General features: G+C 38.2%; 1 long non-coding RNA gene across 1 annotated transcript; it reads right to left on the bottom strand.

Moving 5' to 3' along the window:
- Positions 1-76: 76 nt before the first annotated feature.
- On the bottom strand, positions 77-21,118 carry LOC121301020. Its single transcript, XR_005947582.1, has 4 exons — positions 20,894-21,118; positions 7,099-7,309; positions 5,975-6,063; positions 77-218 (listed from the first exon to the last, which is right to left on the bottom strand). It is a non-coding gene; the product is annotated as an uncharacterized LOC121301020 (long non-coding RNA).
- Positions 21,119-22,836: the final 1,718 nt, after the last annotated feature.

Below are 22,836 nucleotides of genomic sequence, written 5' to 3'. Positions count from 1 at the left end.
GATAAAATGCCCTATTTACATTTGTAGTACTGGACTAAAGTACTGATGTCCTCTTACACACACAAAAGAAACCCATCAGAACACAGCATAGTACCCTTGAATGCCTCACCTGAGAAAAGTCTCCATTTCTCGCATGGCTGGTGAGGTTTATATCCCCGTCTTGGAAATGCGGACTGAACGTTTCCATGGGCATCTCTGAAGTGGTATTAAAATATTGCCTGAAGACAGAATGACACAATAGCATTGATTAATCACTCTGCTCTGTCACGCAATGAGAGAAGAATGCTTCCCAGAGGGGGGAGTTCCAAAGTGAATGAAAGCAAGTGACACTCTTATTTTTCTTTTCCTTCCAACAAGTGTGATATGACATGTAACAAAGCACAGCAAAGTGCACTAAAGTATTGTAAAAGCATGTGAAGTCACATGCCAGCATACTAAAAACCATGGTTCTTACTTCTACAGTATACACAGTATTTGTGTGTATATGTATATATATATATATATATATATATATATAATATTATATATATATATATATATATATATATATTATATAACACACACACACACCACACACACACACACACACACACATACACACACAACGAGACACAACACTCTTACGACAGTCACTCACAATACCTGTGACTGCAATCAACAGTGAAGATCCATAAAAAGAAAACAGAGCCAGTAAGGAATTAATTTTAAAAAATGAAAGGAAAAAACATACAACATCACAGAGTACTTCTGCATTTGAGGAGGTGATTCAGCGCTCCAGTGACGCTCGGGTTTCTCACCAGCTCACTCACTCAATTGTTCTCTTCACAATGTCATTTATCCCAGTCAAACTGCTTTTCTTTGTCTCACAATAAAAAAATGATGTGTAGACACCCCTCAAAAAAGTTCTGCTTAGCTTCCTTTCAGAACATTCACTTTTTGAGTTGGGAGTGATTAAAAGGTTTACTTTTCTCTTAAAAAAAAAAGTCAATATAATAAAAGCCTTTTAAAACAAAAAAAGATAGCAGATGGAAGTACGGAAGCTGCTGGAATATTCCATGGGCACTAAGGAGACTCTACAGGGAAGGGCCACTTTTTAACCCTTTAACGTGCACAAGGAATTGAGGAGTTGTTCAAATGGTTTCTTCATAAAATACATTTGACAGTGACTCAAGTACCGCAAGGAAACTGAATTTGGATAACCAGATCCAACTTGTGAGTGCATTTTAAACCAGTTTCGTGCACCTCATTGCAAAAACAAGAAGGTTCCATGTTTTATTTGTGGAACACATATGTCCCTTGTACCTTCATAATACTTCAGAGAATTCAGACACCTTCCTTCTATAGAATATTGATAGTCCTTAAACTTTTTGAAACACAGTAATTATTAGACAATGTCATCGTAGCAATTTTTAATTTTAGGAAAGACCAGAAAAAAAGTTGAATTACATAAATATTACATACCATCACATGCAAAAGAACAGAAGAGGGACACCTGGACCTTTTGAGTACATCCAAGGAATACAAGAAAATACAACACTGTAAACTAGTGGGGTTTACTGGCAGCACTGGCTGACGTTACATTCTTTTCAGGTCAGCAGAAACACATTAGATTAACTGCTTATCTCTTCACAAAGTGTAATTGTATTGATTTCTCCAAAGGTTCACATGGAGTGTTCCGTCTTTCAGTTTCCATTTTAATAAATCACAACCCATATTGAAAAACAGACAAGAACACTTTCAGTCACTGGGTTATACAATGAATTCAAAATGACAAACCTAATAATAATAATAATAATAATAATACATGTATAAAGTGCTTGTGTATTGTCTTTATCATATTTAAAAATGGCATATTACTCTGTTCTCATGTCATTTAAGCTTTAAGAGTCTCATTTTTTCTTAAAGATTTCAGTGCACACCCAATATCATTAACCATCAATCTATATATCTTTCCATCCATCTTCTTATAGTCTCATAACATTGCAACAGCTGGAATTATAAAATAAGCTTTTTATTTGATACTACATTGTCTGAGGTACTGAAACTATACAACAGGGACAAAAAAATAACTGTTTCTGTGAACAACCCGTGGCAGTTACACAAAGCTGCTTACTCTGAAGTGTCTAAAAAACAAAACAAAAAAAGGGAGAACCCATTACAACAAACTGCAAATTAGGAATCGATTTTGCAGGGCTTTTAGGTAGATTCTTAAGTTATTTATTACTAGATTTGTAACAGCATAAACAGGTGTATGTGTTGATCATTTTAGAATAAATGGTGTCACTTTAAACTAAAAGGCATTGTGGATTCCCCCCATTGTGTCTACAAGCAAGTTAAAAATCACATGAGTCATATTATGTCCTTGTCATGTTCATGTAACCCTGCAAATATGAAGTCTGAATCTCAAGTGGCATGAGATTTTATTACATCCCTTAATTAAGACTAACCGTTACCAATACCCACCCCTAAAGCCCTAAAAACAAACTGCTTGCCTGTCATCTGCACAGACACACTATTTATTTATTGTATTACGGGGCACATCTGTGACATCACTTTAGAGAGGGGGGGTTTCCAAACTACAGATAACACATAAAAACTATGACAAAAATGGTAAACATTAAATGCAACAGGTGTTTCTCTGAAGGGACAACACTAAACTTTCCAAACACTTAAAAGTACCCTCAAGTACTCAGCAAATACCTGGATCAAATTATGGCCTGGCTAAATTCGACCTAGTCTCTACTAATCCTGTAGTGTAACTGCGGTCCGGATATACGTCTGAAATGAGCTGTGAATATCTCCTGTATTTTCAAAACTGACTGTGACCGAACCCTCACCTTTTTGCGGTGTACTTTTCACACCCTATTTTATAAAACAGCAGCAAACAGCACTGTTTGCATGTTCACAATGCATTTCCCATCAGTGTCGATTGACATATCTCACAGAGCACGAATGAAATGGCCGACTTGAAGACAGCCATCTTTTTCTTTGTGCGTTTTCTTTTTTCTTGAATGGCAGCACCAGAGAGCGGAGTTGTTATTCTTAACCCACGCAGAGACAGGGCAGCACATGCAGACCCACTGCATGCTTCCCCTCACTGCCCCATAAGCATGCTCAAGCCTGCCCAGGAATGGAAGAACCACACTTTATCCTTTTTATTTTGCTTCTTGTAAGTGTGCCAAGTGCCATTTGTGTCGAATTAAGTGGCAGTTCTCCAGTGTGTCCACTGGGGGCTACGAGCACCCAATTCTTTTCACTTGTGACCGCAGCTGTATTCGAAGCCAGGTCTTCAAAGGGGACAAGCTGGTGCATTAACTCACTGTGCTAACTGTATCATAAATATACAGGGATGGAAATAACATCCCTATTGCATAGCAGTTTCAACCATTCCAGGTTTTAATACATGCTTGATTAGCCACAGCATATAGGTAACAAGCTCAGATGTGTCTTATTAAACTCATAGTAAAATTAGGAATGGATCAAACTGCTATGCAACAGGAGTCTTGTTTTCATCCCTGATACAGTATACTACATTTACAGCAGCTTTCTGTAGAAAGTTCTGTATCACACTGTATTACAAAACTAGAATTGATTATGGGGTATCTTCAAATGTTCAAATTATTCCAAACAAAGAAGAAAAGTCCTCTTGCAAGTACACCATGGCCTTAATGGCCATGGCTCAATTTCACATTTGGAGCAATAAATCACTGCTGAAACTTGTACCTGGGTGACGTACTGTGCTGTAAATAGCAACAGTACTGCATGCATACCATTAACTAATTCTACAAGAGCCTGGTTAAATTAGAAGGAAACAGCAAAGTTAAAGAGAGTGTGTTTAAATAAGAATGTATAGGGCAGCCCTGGCCGCTTCAGGAAATGCCTTGGCTTATTCAAAGTCTTATGAAACCAAAAGCCAAAAACCAAGACAGTGAACCAAGTCCATTCATGACTAGGTTATTTTATTTTATATATTTTTTAAAAAGCCTCAAGCTGAACCCTACGCCTTGACTTGAAGTGCCACTTGATTTAGAAGTAAAAAGTAAAATTACAGCTTGTATGGGAACCGTATTACTTGTAGGTGGGGGCGGAAGCATTGTGAGAAATAAATAGCCTTTGCTTGCCTTGAAGGATGTGGAGGAGGAGATGAATTTCATTCCAAACCCTGAAAATTCTATTCATTAATTCAATCCTTCCTTTTTTAACCCCTTGCAGCAAACCAACAGAATGTTTACTGCATGTTCCTACAGCATTAGTTTTAATAACACATATAAATCTATCCCCTGCCTGAAAGTTTAACACTGGAGATGTGAATAATGCGATTAAGACCCTGCGGAAGTGTCTAGTAAAGTGAGTGATCTCATGCTATTTTAGCGGGGGTGTGGGAAGACAGAAACAAAATTCTCTGTAAATTGTAAGTAATACAGTAAGAAAGCTACATGCAAAATGCCCACAATGACAACCACAAATGCAGCACATAACCTATAAATGCGTGCACGTGTGTGTGTGTGTGTGTGTGTGTGTGTGTGTGGGTGGGGGGGGGGGGGGGGATGGTATCCCTTTGTTCTGATACCCATAAGACAATTTACAGAATCACTACCCAAATATAAAACCAATTTTCTGTTTTAGCCAAGTCCTAAAAAAAATGATGTGCACATGGTAATGAACACAGATGATATCTGCCTTTATCACCATATAGCAATGCAGATTTAAAAAAGCTGGAATTAAGACAAAAATTATGATTACTGCTATTCGTCATGATTTGGTTGGCACAATTCTGGTGTCCCATTTGCAGTGCGTACTACATCGTTTTCTACAGTTTAATATACACAGCTTCAAGCCACAGAAAAGCAGCGATTCGGATTCAGTCAATTTTAGAACATTAAAGCGTACTGCCTAATTTCAGTAGAAGAACAGGAAATGTTCAGACGTCACCAGTCAATGAGCAAAGGAATACGGGAATTCTTTTTATCAACTAGGAAGATGGCCTGCTGCCCTGCACCAGAGATACAAGAGAAAGAAACTCCAAAAAAGGGAAATGGGAGACACACTGTATGCAAACAATAAAAATCGCCTGATCTTTTTTTTTTTTTTTTTGGTTCTGGCACAAGTTTTACTCCACCCCAGGGATGGAAATAAGACTCCCCATTGCATAGCAGCTTGATCCATTCCTGGTTTTACTGTGAGTTTCAGAAGACACATCTGAACTTGTTACCTACACACTGTAGCTAACCAAGCACATATTAAAATCTGGAACGCATGAAACTACTCTGCAACAGGAGTCATATTTCCATCCCTGCACCCTGACGTTTGCAAAATTATCACTCTCAATGGAGTCAGGAGTTTTTTTTTTTTTTTTTTTTAAATGAATAAATACAGTCACTTTGGCCATTAATCAGTGATAAAAGTAATAAATCAGAGAGCTGAAATTTAGTTGGCAGAGTTGCAACATGCAGATTGTCACTTCTATCTCGTTCGATACAGGAACCATATTTGCCACCACTTAGGGACACTTTGGCCAGATACAAAAAGGGTTCAAAAAGTCCCAGGGCTGGTTGCATAAAAGACCTGAAGTGTCGAAGTTTAAGAATAACAGGTAAGACTACTTTTTTTCCCTTAACTAGAGTATTGACCAAAACTTGTTAAGCTATTTTCTGCAATACCCTTAAGCTCAAGGAAAACTTATTGGAAAAACAAATGGACATTTTACTTAAGATGTTCTATGTTTGGCCACTTATCTTTTTGTCATGTTGCAGTTTCTTTAAAAACACCTTATGTGTGTCACACGTACACATCACATATTTAGATGCTTTTGATTATTATTGTTTAATTTTTTAAGAAAAGCATCAAAGAAGGAAGGCAGAAGTGATCAACACAGATGATAAACACACGTATATATATATATATATATATATATATATATATATATATATATATATATATATATATATATATATATATATAATTAAAAACGTACTGGTTTCCAGATTGCATAGGGTAGTGCAAGTTATATGTAGCCTGATGTGAGGAGAACGTGGCCCACGAGCTAGATGGAGACATATGGTTCTGAAACAAACAAACAAAAAAAAAAAAATTTGGTTATTCCTTGCCAGTTTTATAACATTGCTACTGATACATTTCAGAGACATGCTCTTCCTACTAATAAAAACAGTAATCTGGAAACCTATTCAAGGATAAATCAGGGCAGATTGCAGGGAAACTGATTTCTTCTGTGCATAAAAGATACACGATTCAAGACATCAAAGCTGTCCCACCTTTGAGAACAAGTCATCTATAATAACCTGGGGTACTGGTAAAGTTAATATTTTAATTTGTTCTGCCTGTAGGAGCTTCCAGTGAGAGTCAGTTTGCAAGTTGACGCATTATTTAAAATTCAGCTTAAGTTCAGTTGAGAGGAATAGGCAATACAGACATAGACAGAGAAGGAGAAATGCAACCCAGAATAAAACATCAAGTCTGGATAAATGAATTGCTCAGAGTGCAGATCTCCGACCTACCTTATGTGTAATAGGACAGAAAAAGAAAGTGGACGCTAAACAGGGTTCATAACCTATATTCTAGGTATTCTAGACCTTATGATAGTGAGTACATTTAAACAACAAAAAGAGGGTGTGCAATCAGTCTAAAAATGCTTTTCAATACACGAGACCAAGACCAGGATCACTGGAAACGGTTTCTAAGAAATAACCAGCCTTGGCTGTCAGTACAGACAATAGAGACAGGGCTTTAAAGGGTCTATGGAGTGTCTCTGATACTTTCTTAGATACAAACTTCAGACGCCGGTCAGGTGCCTCTGTGGCACTATATACATAGATTAATAAGACAAGCAGGATGAGCCAGCCCTAGTTAGACTGATACATGTTTATTTTTGGTGGTGGATTTGCTGAATTTTTATTAAGCCGTTTCTTTTTTTTTCATTTGACATTCTTGGCAGGACAAGACTATAAAATTACTGCAGCGGAGTGTATGAGTAAGTGCTCAGGATGAAAATGTCCTCATTAGTGATCTCTTACCCATCTTTCTCGTAAACCCAGACTGAACAAATCATGTTTTTACGCGTCTCCGCTTGGCTACACTTACCTCCATGGCTGTGGGGAGAAGTGAAGGGTTTGACAGGCTGAACATCGGGCTGTCTAGTAGGGGTCCCTCTGGGTGCAGGTAATTCTCCCCGTCCATGACAGGATGCGTAGAGACCCAGAGCATTAGGTTGTCCGATGCATCGCGGCTGAGTGAGGGCCTTCCAAAGGGATAACGAAGTCTTTATCTAGACAGGTTTCTTGCCACCCATGACCTAAGGAAAAAAGTTACATGATTTACGGGATATGAAGCAGTAACGACAGCTTGACAAAAACATATACTCTACCCTCACTGGGTCCGGGATACTCAGTAAAGTGAGCTTCGGATCAGTATTGCTTTTAACTGCGCCATGCTGCAAGATTACACATAAAGCACAGCTCTCAGCACTGCACACAAACGTATGGAAGCTACTGCTGTATTCATCAGGTTCAACAGATGTATACACCTTCTGTACTGTAGTGCCAGCAACATATTTCAGTAAAAAGGTGTAGGTATAATGCAGCTCTCTGTTAAATAAGAAAACACTGTACATGCGATTATTTTCCACAACTCTTCCGAAATACAGTTTTAAGATGACTGCCAGACCAGGGTTGGGGTCAATAGGGGGTACTTCTCCTTTGAAGGAATTGGAATTGATTAAAAGGGAATGGGAATTGAAATTGGGAACTGGTTTTAAAAAGGAATTTGAAATGGGAATAGAATTGGGGGGAAAAAAAAATTCTCCCCAAACCAGCTCCAGACAAAAGCAAACTGGCAGCAAAGTATTATTATTAATGTCTAGTTGAAGCCTGTAGAATCTATTTTCTATCACACATTTGTTTAATTTGTTTTACTGCCATAACAGTACATTCCGAACAGGAATAACAGTCTCTAGAAATATTCCTAAAGGCGTTCCTGGTATAGGGTAAGCAACTGTATGTGAACAAGATCAATACACTGTAGGTAGTGATTCATTTTTTCCTAGTGTTTGAAGAACGCACAATGTACATGCAAATGAAATTCTGGGGTTCATTGAAAAATATTACTCTGTACAAAAGATGCAAAGTTCAAGCCTGCAATCTCAGGAGTTTTAATGAATCAGAAAAGAGACGTGAACTTCACACTTCTTCTGTGGTATAACAATGCTATAAAAAAAAAAAACTGAGAACAGTACTGCTTTAAAGCTGTAATGAATGTGAAACTCAATAGCATTTAATGTTTAGAGCCTAGGAATCTGAGAAAGTGTGCCAACAGAAAGCCTACAGTCAAGAGGATACTTTACAACAGGCATCCCAGGACACTTTAAAAGTTGTAACGAATGTGAAACGCTTTGTAACGCTTTACAAATACAGACAATTCTGATATCAATTTGGCGATTAATAAAATGATGCTACTACTTCTGTGCAGTCCTCAAGACTTTGCCATGGTGCAATGTAGGACTGGGCATCAGCAGCGTCTTCACGATACGATACGTGTCACAATATCGTAAATGTAGTATGAAACCTAAAAATCACACAATTGTCTCATTTGCTTGTGCAAGTGTCTGCAATAACTCTGGTAAAGCACTTTTGGTCCAATAACCTTCATGGTCTGCATTGGTTTTGTTTCCTATCTATTCTTTAAAATACATTTCTTTCAAACAAAATTACAAATCAGGGATCCAGACAAAGTTTTTTCTTGAGGAAGTGATCTACAAGTCCTGGCTTGAGTGCACTTCTCTGTGCTGTTACCACATCTCTAGCAGTGGAGAACACTCCCGTCAGCAGAGACTGGTCCCTGGGATGCACAGGTAATGCTTTGCTAACACGCACTCATGTTGCAGATAGTTTTGAATGATTAATGTTTGTAGTGTAGCTCGTGCATAGCGAGTTACCATACCTTCCCGACCCATCAGTCTGCGACTGTGATGACGTGCTGTCGATCTGATGGGTATCACGGACACTCTGATTGGTTGTATTCCCGAACACTTCATTCGAGCCTTACACATAGTGTGTCTTATCAAGAACATGATGCGAGTCCACACAGGATTTTAAACCAGCCAGAGCAGTCGTCCTGATGAGATTATCAACATTAATAACTCGCCTCCGCCCAGCTTCCGTTTTGCTCAGCTGTCGGCAGACTTGACAAAAACACCCTCAACAAAGTGATTGGTAGGTGAAGCAGCTGGAGTACATGTTAATACTTCAGAAAAATATCACAGTTCACCATGTGAATCCATGCACCCCTACTGCAACGGCATTTTAAGACACTGCTATGATTAAACCACTAAGCCCACAATGTTGTCTAAATAACTTTCACATCCCTTCCCCACCTTACAGAAGTTACCAAAGTGCTAAATAATGCTTACAGAAAGACGTGCATTGCCAGTAAATGACAAACCATACATTTAAAGCTAAGGCAACAGTTACAAGAAGTTTGTTACTTTTAAATTAGCTGGTAGTGCTCAGGTCAGGGATGACGACATTAGCACAGCAATAAAAACACCCTTTATTTTTGCAACTCTCCACCACAGACCATCTCTCCATTAAAATCGTAAGTATAAATACAGTGATTTGCTTTGTCTGGTTTTACTCATCATTTTAACCCTTGCCAAAAAAAAGAAATAATGAATGCACTATATACTTATTTTACAATCAAATGATCGGCTTTGTTAATGAAATAAATTCATTACTATCACCCTTTACAAACCTAAAGTCAAATCATCATAATAATAATAATCTTTATATAGCGCCTTTCATAGTAGACCACCATCACAAAGCGCTTTACAAGATACGAGGCTAGGGTGTGTGAACTATGCATCACTTGCACAGTCACTTTCAACATCTCACCCAAAAGGTGGAGCACAAGGAGGTTAAGTGAGTTGCACGGGATCACACAATGAGTCAGTGGCTGAGCTGGAATTTGAACCGGGGACCTCCTTGTTCCAAGCCTGCTTCTTTAACCACTAGACCACACAGCCTCCTCCTATATATTATTTTGTATTTATTTATTTTTTTTAGTAAGGGTGACCCAGACACTGTACTAAAAAAGTTCATTCCCAATTACCCAAGTGTAAATTATCTTTACCAGGAGATTAAAAGAGAAAAAACTGGGCAAACAAATAAAGGTTACACTGTAGTGTTGTTAATTATTGATCTAGGGCTACTTATTTACATGGGAGTGCTCGAGACACAATGTATAACTTACAAGTTGTAGCCAGGTGCAAACATTTTAAAAATGACTATTTAACGTGCAAACGATCTGACGGGAAGACAATGCATTTCACCGCTTGGGTTCTGTTTTGAATTGGATGCAGTGCTTTTTATCCACATGAGATGTTTGCCATTCTGCTCTGCGCATACAAGTCAATTTCCCTTTAGAAAAAAAGGTAGATTTACAGATGGTATCTTTCACATGCTTAATGGAATACGACCGTGTTTAACAAACAAACAAAAAATAAGAAATGATGAAGTACCACGGCATCACTGTTAGACCACTTTTCAGAAAGGATATATTGATGTGTCAAACAGAAACAGCTCCTAGTACTCTGATTCCAGGGCAGATTGGTTATTACTAGAAATCAGTCCCCCTCTACCATGTTGATTTGCAGGGAGGGTTGGTGTTTGTCAGTTTCTAACCTCCTCCCCCTGCCTTTTCTAAACCCACCAAACACAGAGTCCAACCTTTGAAGTGGTGAATCAAGTTCTCGATAAGAGAACCAACACCATCATTTCTCATCAGAAGATGGAGCCATGAGTAAACAGAAAAAAATGACCTTTTAATCACCAGTTGGAACAGATTTTAATAACACTTTTGCCTAAAAGGTGGTTAAGAGTGGTTCTTTCTCTGTGTCTAATCAATAGAATACGAGAAATCTCCCCAGTGCTTCAGTTTCCCAGAAACTGAAGAGGATTCGAGGACTAAAATGGAATAGGTTTAATCTAACAAGATTAAACAAACAATGCAGATGCATGCACAAAAATACACCTGTAAAAAAAAGGTACAGTACCAATCTATGTGATGAGACAATACTGCTGTAAAGCCATAAATATTTGCAAGCCTTTCATTATGTGTTTTTTGTGTATGAAAATAAACACACAATCATTTTTTGGCACGAATATCAAATTTCACTAACAATACATACTTCGTATTGCAAGTGTACTGATATATTGCAACAAGTCGCCAACATTTCTGGAGCAATACAGGTTTTATGGGTGTGATTCGCCAAATATTTTGGTCGCAAATACATATGGCTTTGCAGTACATTGTTTACTAGATTACAGCGTACGGTCGCTCAGTGGTTACGGTGTGGCAGGTACACGGTAAATCAGAAACATCATGCTATGATCATGGTTTGTGAGTTAGTCTATAGGAAAGTCAGCCAAAGCTGCATGGCTCCTTAATCTTCCCAAGTCAAAACTAAGTACCAGTAACCACAAGGACAATCCCAGCCACAGAAAAAAAATCTAAAATAAAAACATTTCACCATTACCTGCACAGCAGATCTATCACCAGTCCACAGCCATCGTTGTGACGGATGCACAGTGTCTGTGCTAGCATGCTTTCTACACAGTTTGGGGGTTTACTTTAAGCTGCTAGCAGTGCTGTGCAATGCCACTGCATGACTCCAGTAACTCTTCACTTATAACCTGCATCTATGACTCCACATTGGTTTCTGTGCCAAAGGTCAGCTCTTCAAAGCCTGCTTACTGTAGGAAAAAACCCATAACCTGCAATTCCAACACTCTTGCATGGTGTGTACAGTATTTGATTCTCTGAGTTACTGTTTTAGTAGCTAATGAGAAATATGAGGACAGTTTTTGACATCCAAGCAGCAACCAGATGTTTTAACATGTTTTGCTGCAAGGAGGGGGAAGCACAGTAATGTAATAGTATATTTTACTGAACTTAAAAACTACATTTCCATAGACCAGGACTACATACAAATAAAAACTAGCCTCTACTTGCCGATCCTGGTTGCTGATATGAAGCACAAATAATAAAATGTATCTGCTCTAAATTTTTTGAAGCGTGCGGGTAATCACAACATCTTTGCTAAACTTAAACACTTGCAGAATTTCACATCCTGACTAAGGCAATTATTTCACTGCCATGGCAACAGAAATCCATGAAATAAAAAAAAACTGCACTTTATCTAACCTGCATGAATACTTTCTGGATTCTGCTGCCTTACTTAATTACTTGCTTACAAAAATTCACAGTGTGTGCCTTGAGTTTAAAAGCATTGCAAGAGCCTCGTAATGATTTCCAATACAGTAACAGATTAGCCTCGGAGAGAAAAAAAAAAAAAAAAAAAACATACATCAGACCTTACAACAAAGCATGGCTAACTTGCCAACCCTCTACATTATTAATCGCTGCTAGTAAATGCAGGACAGTAGCTTTTAATTGCTGTATGCTACTCAATCAACAATATTTGTTTAAAGCATTAATAGTTTTAAAAAGGTACAAGCAGGCAGGTTAGAGCTTTTAGACACAAGTCTTAACCCAGAGAGACATCACGTTGTCGGGGCTCTTCTTCAGTTCCAAACAGCGTTTACACGTGGTCTGAAGCAAAAACAGCCTGTATCGAAGTCATCTTGTTTTGAAGAAGGTAACAATTAAAACGGGGCTCTTGTTGGCTAAGAATCAAAGATCCCCCTGTAGTCATACTGTCGGAACGTCCTGTCCGTACAAGACACGAGAGAGCAGTGCGTGAGCTGCTGTAGCTGTAATACTTCTAATGAATTTTGCAGCTAAAACTGGTCATGAACATTCACTCTTGGAGGGGCTTGGGGGATTATCATGATGTGCAGAATGTCATGTTAGGTTAGTCAAGCTTTCTACTATACAAATCATAGGAGGTTGAATGGGTTCATGAACACCATGTTGACTAAACAGTACAAAAGGATCAGAGCTGGGAGGGTCATCTTTCCTTCCCCTGGGGGCAAGGTAGTTCCCATTTACACCTTATAATAATGACTTCACTGGTTAGTTATATAAAGCTATGGCTAAACGTCTTGCACCAGCCTATAGAATTAACTCATTTTGCTTCATCAAGTCGAATGAAACCTGCTGATTAATGTTACGTCAACATAATGAATTACATTCCACTTTGTAGTTTTCCATACCTAATGATAAAACTGACAAAAATTGAAGACATCTGTGATATCATTTTGTAGTTTCTTTGATGTTAAATAAAAATATCTAAATTATGTTCACATAGTTCTTTTTTTTTTTTTTTTTTAATTATGTCTCAGTCCTAAAATTATTGGTGATGCAAAACTTTTGCGTATACTTGTCCCAGGATTAATTCTTGCCTTGGTATCCTCTGCAAACTTGGGATGAGTCAAATATCATCCTAGCCCTGTGGCTTACTGGAAGCCATTTCTCTGTTCAGGTTAACAGCCGATTCAAACTTTCTAATACTTTTTCAGACAGATCCAGTCAGCAGGTGTTGAATTTTTTTTTAATTAGAATTTAATAATTGACATCTATTGTTATCCAGTCATTCTTCCAGCTTGTCACTAAATATTCAGCTTAACCATCTGCATCTGATAAAAACAAAACAAAAACAAAATAAAAACAACCCAGTCCAGTTTAAATGATGGCACATATGCATACGTTCCTGTTATGACTATTTTTTATTTTATTTTATTTTATTTGTATAATATTTGCCAATGAAACCCTTCCTTGAGACAAAGGGTGTCTATAACATTCACTTCCTACAATAAAACAATAAAACATACCCATATCAAGAGTGGGAAATGACGAGCAACATACACACAAACACAACACAAACCTACCTAAACAGACGTTGTAGCTCTACTTTCTTCTGGCATGAATGAAATGTGTCTTTATTTAAGCTACAAAAGTCTCCTACAGCCTTTATAACCAACCTGGTATAAAAAACATGGTCAGAAACCTACAAATCCTTTTGGCTCCATTTATGTACATAAATCACTAAACTGATGAAAAATGCCTATTAATAATTAGATTAGTTTAGTGGTCTGTTGTTTTTAGTGGAGTTATCTTTCCTATACAGCTAGAGTGGTTTGCAGCTGATCCACAGGCCCTGCGCTCCCCACACAGGAGCACACTGCCTCAAAAACACGACCTGTGACATTAACACAGTGTGACTTACTGGTCTCTGACCTTTTTATTTCTCAAGGAGTCATAAGTTTTGTCAAGCAGGTGGCTAGAGACATCCTATCAGATTAAAATACTGACTGGCAAAAGCTAGTCTGGCTGGCTGCGTGAACGGCAGGTGGCAGAAAGTTCAGTAGTGTAGTTCGGCAGTTTTTTTCGCCCAAGAGGGGTTTCATTAGAAATCCTCGACAGCCTTAACCGAATTGCAGATTAGCATGATAAATTACTCAACGTTACCAAAACGCCCACAAGATCATGGACTGATAATGTAAATACTTTTTTTATTCTTTTCACTGTTTGTGATGAATTTTGGTGCGTGACATGACAAGGGTTATATTGGCAGTGATCTCACCTAAATTGCACCTCATAAAAACGAGCAAAGCGCATCACTATGAGGTACCGTGAAGGCGCAGCAGGGGCAATGTGAACCCCAGTGTCCAGTGAGCGTTCCCCCTCTTCGTGAGGGAGTTCAGTCTCCAATCCCGTACAATCCCCCTCAAGATTGCACGCAGTTCCTAGTACAATCTGTGCTAAACTGTGTGGTGATTGTATGTGGATTGTTACTGTCTGCAGAGGGCTAAAGTGTGACTACCAAACTAATATAGGATTTGAGAATCATGAATAAATGAAAAACCAGACCTAAAATAAATTAATTACTGAAATGCCGTACCTGCAGAGAGTGAGATAAAAACAATAACTTCTAAGGAGCCCCCAGCCGTTGCTATTAATAAAGTGCTGGAATTACCAATGAATTTAAACATTTATTTTTTCATGCCTGTAACTCAATTAACACTTACTCATTTGTGACATTTAAAATGATAACTAACCACCTCATCCCCTCCACCACTGCCTCATCCCACTGAGAAAGAATGCTTTCACTTCAGGACCAATCAACCCTGGAGTCATAAATAGGATTTATCACCAGATTATAATCAAAAATACAATGAATGCTGTTATACACAAAAGCAAGCCAGATGAGGCAACAAATGGAATTAAATAACCTGCTGACTGAGACGGTTTCTGGTTATATGGCACTGCAATTAAGAAAATGATACCTCAGGGGGTCATAACGAGTTGCTATTGTTAAAATCACGCTGTCTTTTTTTTAAAATGGTGTTTATTTGTGTAAAATAATTACAGTTTAAAATCAGAATGGTATTTTGGGTGCACTAAAAGACTATTCAAAATACTATGTCCCAGAGATGCGTCAATTATTCATCAGATCTGGGAATTTAAAAAATTTGCATCCATCAATAAATCCAGACTATGGAATATGGTCTGTGTGAAGAACAGCAGCCCACAGTTCGTAAAGTAAGATTCGACAAGTGAATCAATAACTTCTTCAAAGTCTTGAACTCAGTATGTTTTTAAACACTCTCTTGTTCCATTCTATGTAAACCCAATTGGCTTGATCATGTTTATATGATTGTAGAAAGTTTTGCTTCACCGCTGTTTGCTCTGCTGTTGAATGGGAACTCTGTATGCACTCCAAAGTACCAGACTATGCAAACAGCATTCACCTCTTGGGTTAGACCACGGTTTCCCAATCCTGGTCCCGGGGATACACTGTGTCTACCGGTTTTCTTTCCAACTGAGTTCTCAATTACTTAATTAAACCCATAACTGAACTGATATTTTGCTTAATTAGACCTTTTTACTTGTTTTCAGCTCTTAAACAGTTGCAGATTTCAAGTTAGCTATAACATATTATAAGTAACTTCAACTCTGCAGCTGTAAGAGCTGAAAACAATTAAAAAGATCTAATTAAGCAAAGTATCAGTTCAATGAAGGGTCTAGTTAAGTAACTGAGAGATCAGTTGGAATGAAAACCAGCAGACACAGGGGCTCCCCAGGACTAGGATTGGGAAACACTGGGTTAGAGGACAGAGCTTTGAAAACTTTTTTAAGTAATATCTGCGATTATGTAATCACTAAACAATGCATAAACTGCACAAAACTTTATGCGGAAATACTGAAGGCTTTGAAGGTATGCCCAGATATTTTCTCATGTAAAATATGTTGCCATGTTTAATCCTTTCTGCAACACACCCAGGACTGTTATAAAGTCTTACACATTTAAAAATCAGAACTAGATGCTTATCTTCTGCCACTGGAAACAGTGGGTATTGTATATGCTGCTATTGTACATACGTAATCATGTATGGATTAGCACTACCTTACATATTTAATCAATTCAACTCATTTTCTTTTAAAGTTAAAAATACCTTATTCTGGGCCTTATAAGATATCTGAGATGCCTGCAATATAGGCTGGCTGTGTTTTGCATACTTCAAGGGAAAGAAAAACACCATGTAAACTGTAAATGCTCAGCATGGTCTACATTTGTAGTGAGTCTACATTACACTACAGGGGTAATTAGGCTCTTATTTCGAACCTGGAAAGGATCACACACCCCCAGCTGACTTTATAAATCACCCCCGTACCAGACAAGCCTCTGCAGAGGCCAAAAACACTGGGGTCTTTCAAGAAACACTGAACAGCCAGGCAACTCTATACCCTGGAGGAAATGATGTAATAAAGAGGGGCCACATGGACCTTTACTGCTACCCCCATCACATACTATGAGTGCTTCAGAATACTGTCACTCTGAAATAAGTGACACTAAGGCTACAGTACAAAACTGCTGTGCCTCCCCCAAACCCACATCCCAATCAGAGGTCACAAGGTGGGGTTGGAAAGGTAGCGGAGTCAGGCAACAAGACTAGGTTACACCCACCTGCTAGAAAGAACAAGCACTCATCAGTATAGATGTAAAGCGAGATGTCTATAGAAATGAGGCATTAGGAACAGTTCCACAGCATTGCAGGGTAACTGCTGAAGGAGTGAGCAAACAGAGATGCCTTCAGAGGACAATAAGAAAAGAAAAAAAAAGTTACAATTCAGCTTATCTACTACTGGGGTTTACAGAAAAGATCTGCGATTCAATTAAAGCTGTAGTGGTGTCTGTGTATACTGTATCATTACTGGAGTTAAGCCTTTAAAAAAGGGGATGATACCTTGAAAGCTAGGTTATTGTTAAGAAATCAATGGCGTTTTTGTTTTAGTAATAACATTTACTGACAGTACATTCTGAGAGGACTAACTAGTATTTTATCTAACGTGTGTACTGCAGGTGGAAGGGTTCAGACTTCACTGTCTACAGGCAAAAAGCAAATATGCATTTGGTGTGGTAACGTGTACAGCAACCAAGGAAGTTCGCTGTCGAACCCCCACATAATGAAAATCTATTTTTTTTATTTAAACTTAACCAGAAATCTAAAACGCCATCAGAAACAACGTACCAATATAAAGAGAGTTAGGATTTTGATAATAAATAACACACCTGGCTGCAGGATGCTTTGTGCAATAATTTAAAAAAAAAAATGCCTAGAGAAATCTAGCAGTATGGCTTCTAAATATGTTGACTCTCTGGGAAAATTTTAAAAAGTTACATTTCCATTTAAAAAAAGTTTCACTTCAGCATTAAAAACTCTAGGACTGCCCCCCTCTTTGAATGAAGCACTCACAACACCACCATCATCATGAACAGCACTTTTTAAACAAAGTCACAGGCAGTGGAACTATAAATGATTACCACAGTACTCTTACTTGTAACTTGTTTATAGAAGTGGATAATGTTAAAAATGATTAATCGTAAATTATGTGGAATAGTAAAGGTGCAGTGTCTTATTTAACTATACTTGGTGTCTGTAGGTTCATTATAGATGTCTAATGTATTACACTTCTGAGTAAAATGTTATTTTATGTCACCTTTAAATTTAGTTTCTGGTCATTGTCTAATTCTTTAGCTAATGCTCATTTAAATGCTAACTAACTTCTAAACCCATGGCCTCTCAAATTGCTTTGAAATTAAGCTTTCCAGAGATTAGAAACAGTCAGGGAAGCTTTGTACTATACCACAGCAATTTGTGGAGTAATTTCCTTGCTAATCCTGTTAATGTATTTCTAGATGTGTATTCAAATCCTTCCGATTTTAGAATGAAGAGCTGTCAAAAACCAACAGCCCTAATGCAAAATTCTACAATGTGTCTGTCTGTACAGAAATGAGGAAGGTCAACTGTTTATGAACTTCAGAAGGGTGCCATGTGTGCCTGTATGCATACAGCATAATCAAAAATAATTGCATTTACCATCAGCCATATCTGCAACCATTTATTCATAAATTACTAACTTGGCATAATATTCACAAGGTGGTATAAATCCTGTAGTGTATGAGACAGCAATATACATATAAAAGAAGCAAATCTTTTCTTGTATTGTTTTCATGTTTCCCAGCTGTAATGAAAAATAAATGACAATGCCCAGATTGAGGGTTGTTCAGTATAATTAAGACTATTTTTACAGTACTGTTTTAATTCCTTCTGCTCTAGTCCCAGATGAGCCCACACCTCAACTCTTGTTTATTTATATATTTTACCAATCTCCCACTAGCCTGGGAGAGGTAAATAATTTCAGAAAAAAAACATTATTCCAGATTGTTAAATGCATCTTACCCTTGGGTAAAAACACTTGTTACACACAGCTGCAACTTCCGTGTGAGGCCTGTTCTATATCCACGGTTTTATTTTAAATAGAACTGTGTTTGGTAAATATATAGATTTTTATGGTTCTGCAGAAACATGATTTGGGAGAAGGTACAAGATACTACCTTTTATGTAGAAAGCACCTCTCTGATAGTGTTTCTGTGCAGGCTACAGCAAAGTGAACATGGTGATGTTCTGTACTGTATATGTCTTTTCTGCAAGCAGCATGAACTTACAATTGCCACAGAATTGTTACATGTCTACTTTAATAATTTTCAACTACTTAAAACTACCAAGAATGAGTTGGAACCCGAAATGTTGTTTTTTTGTTGCATTCCTTGGGACTGTATCTAAAGCACAGTCAGCACAAGACCACTGAAGACAGGGAGGGGTTGAGACCACTCCCCCAAAGCTTAGAATCACAAACCTACTGCAGTCTAAATCAAAGCAACATTTTGTCAAAACGTTTCTGCCAGCTATTGACTTTAGCCAGCCACAGACAATACTCTCATTAAGCTTGTCATTTCTTCCTGGTATTCAGAAAGCTCAAATGGAAGCCGTCTACAGGGTATACAAAACAGAACAGCAAAGCAAGATAAACCTCTCAGGAAAACCCACTTAGACAAAGAGAAGTTCTGTCAAAGCGGGATGGGCACGGACAATTGTGGAAATCATAAATTCATGCTATTAACTGCTGGCTTAATATTTATTTAGAGTTGTCAGCGAAATGCTAAGAATCGATCAAAAACACAAACTACTCAAAGTTCGCTCCCTGGGTAGCTCTGCTTGAATGGACTGATATGTGTTGTATCTTGCGCTAGTCCTGGTTTGATTTCTATGTTGTCTAATTTGTAGTGGAAAGAATTTAACAGCCACATTGGAGAGAATTAGCCTAATTTCTACCCAGCTGTAAAAATACCACCTCCACCAGACAAAACTACAGGGATGGAAACCAGACTCTTATTGCATAGCAGTTTCACCCATTCAATGTTTTATTACAAGCCTGATTAGCCACAGTGTATAGGTAATAAGCTCAGGTGTGTCGTAAAAACTCATTGTAAAAATCTGGAATGGATCAGATTGCAATGCAGTGGGAGCCTTACTTCCATCCCTAAACTATATGCATATCACCTGGGCTATTACATGGCGATTTATATTATCACATGTACATTGTGTAGTTTGCATAGTTCCTGATCAATACTAGCTATTATATCGTGCGTATCTAACTGATTTTACATATTTTAATTTATATGGAGCAAGTAATGAGGTACAAGTAACACAGTGAAGATATATATAGGTTTCCTTTCGATGATCATCAGTTTACTTACAATACAGTGCTGATGACAATCTATCAATATTGACTTTTTTTGTACATTTAAAAAGATGTCACGGATTGCACTGCGCATATCCCATATTACATTATCTAGCGCAGGGCTACCCAACCCTGGTCCTGAAGGACCGCTGTCCCTCCTGGTTTTTGTTCCAACTGTACCCTAAATTACTTCTTTGGACCAATGAAGTGCTTTAGAAGTTTAATTAGTCCTATTAATCAATTGTGTAAAGTTAAAACCAGGAGGGACAGCGGCCCTCCAGGTCCAGCGTTGAATAGCCCTCACCTAGCTAGTGGAATTACAGGTGTCACCCTTTATCGTCGAAAGGAAGCTTATTTTAACATTCTAGCCGAAAATAAAAAATAAAAAAACTGCAAAAAAAAGTCAACAAACCTCACAAATAAAAACTATTATCTTAGATTTTAAGGCCAGCGTTTATTTGAACGTTAGCTTTCCAGAAAGACTGGCCCAAACTACTTTCTTGATAACTGCACAGGGCTGCTTATCAAGCCACGGTCCGTAACTTTTACACAAAGAGGAGAAAGACTCGATCACTGGACCGACTGTAGTTCGACTCTCCCCCTTTACAAACGACACGGTTTTTAAAACGCCACACAAGTCAAACTCCAAGTGCCCGTTTGGTATTTTCAAATATTTCGAAGCTTACCATAAAACGAACACGTCTCTTTTAAATCGAGAAAGTAACATGTAATTTGGTCGGGAGCGATAATTACTGTCCCCTTACCCGGAGCTACACAAATAACCATCGCAGGGGAGATAATCTTACTTAATTCAAGAGGCGGGTTTGTCTTTTACCTTTACAAAACGTAGCTGGTAGTGCTCCTGGTCTCCTTCGAAACGCGTCCCCGTTGATTAGAAACGGGTTTATTTGTTCGAATCGTGGGTTTATTCGTGTTTTTTTCCCTTCGGATTATTTTCTTCACTTCCTTATTAAGGAAGCCATTTTGAATTAGTAAACAGACTTCCGTTGTTGCGGCGTCACTACCCCTCCCGGCAGAGAGTGACTGTCCTGCTCCGGGAGGGGACAGTCCTGCAAGCAGGCAAGCTGCCGCGACACGTAAGATTTATACTTCTCTCTCTCTCTCTCTCTCTCGGACAAAAGCCAGCTGCAGACACGTCTACGGGTGCACCAGAAGGACTGGGCACCCCTGGAGACCAAACATTGGGGCGCAGTCGGAAGTATAAACCAACACCCCTAGTCACCAATTTCTGATATCGAACATTCTGCTTTTGATATCAAAAATTACATCTCATATATCAAAATATAAGTTTTTGTTTTTTGTATCAGGAATTCTATTTTTGATATTTAAAAAAATAATAATAATATTGAAAATGTTTTTTTTTTTTTTGACAAAAAATATTGTTACCGATATGAACACAACGGGATAAAGGATAAAGTTTGGTTAATACTTCAGACTCCGATCTAATTTCTGCCCGGAGTGCAGGGTCTCCGACCCTGTGTGACGGGTCTGAGTTTCGTTATTCGCCCTCCTGAGATATGCGTATTTTGTTGAAAGTCGTACAGCCTTTTCTCATGCGTCTACGACCTGAAATCGCATAGGGTCGGATAATGCTGATAATGCATGGTCTGAGTGAAGCTGCACAGCCTTTAGCTGCTTCTGGCGTATCACATTTATTATGTGCGAGAAACGTATGAGCCAGCACATGCTAAAAACGGCTTCCCGTGTGAAATGGACCCTGCTTCGTACAGAGTGATCCTGTAATTTATTGTCCCATTGAACTAGGACAAGAACGGCTAATATCTCAACCTAAAAGAGAGCCAACAATGGTTTGATTCTGCGACCACCTTCGCTGTGTCAAAGAAATGCTAGCCAAGTCTATACATCTTCCAGTGAGTTTAGGGTCTCCATTTGGCTGTAGATTTAACAGATGCGTTGAGACCGGACGGATTCTGAGAATTCCCCTTAAACTGAATATATTTTATGTATAAATTTGCTACACCTTTGCTGAGATTAATCCTGAGGCGGAATTGCTGTGCATAGCAAACAAGTCACCGTGATCAGCTGCTTCCCATCAGATCTATTATTAGCTATGGATGAACAGATGAGAAACGGGATGATGCTTTGCTTGGGAGAGTATTTGCATAAATAGCAACTAAGTGGCTGCAAAAAAAAAAACAAAAAAAAAACATAATAATAATACAAATACATAACCATTTTATTCATTCTTATTATAATTATAGATAATAATTATTTTATTTGATGCACATGGTAATTAAACACTGTTATTTATTTAAGAAAAGGTGTAATGGTTAATTTACACATTAACTGCTTTCAGTTTAGACAAGTTTGAAATCCTGTTCTGTCTCAGTGTCCCGTAAATCAGTTTGAGATGTCACTGTTGTCTGCATGGTAACCTTGCTGTAGGCGAGTCACATGGTCTGATTGCACCTTGCCCATTGGAATGAGATTGAACTGCAGCACAGGAAGTGATCAGGAAGCCATAGCAGCAGTTGTTCATCAAGCATTGCCTCTGGAAATGTCCGCATCTTCCAAACGGGTATGATATTCATTAGCAAAGCACCAATAGATGTTCAGTTGCTTGGCTAGGAACACTACAGTGTTTAACCTTCCTATTAGGTTTTGAGTCTATTTGACCCGACTCTAGTTTCCAATTAGCTGAAATGCTATTTTTCTTTTCATTTTCTGTATGATATTTTATGACCTTTCCTAAACTGGGGCCATGAACTTGAAATCAGAGCCTTTGAGATGTTTATT

Source organism: Polyodon spathula, chromosome 26 (assembly GCF_017654505.1).
Source record: "Polyodon spathula isolate WHYD16114869_AA chromosome 26, ASM1765450v1, whole genome shotgun sequence".
NCBI lineage: Eukaryota > Metazoa > Chordata > Actinopteri > Acipenseriformes > Polyodontidae > Polyodon > Polyodon spathula.
This window is presented reverse-complemented; position numbering and strand designations above follow the sequence as displayed.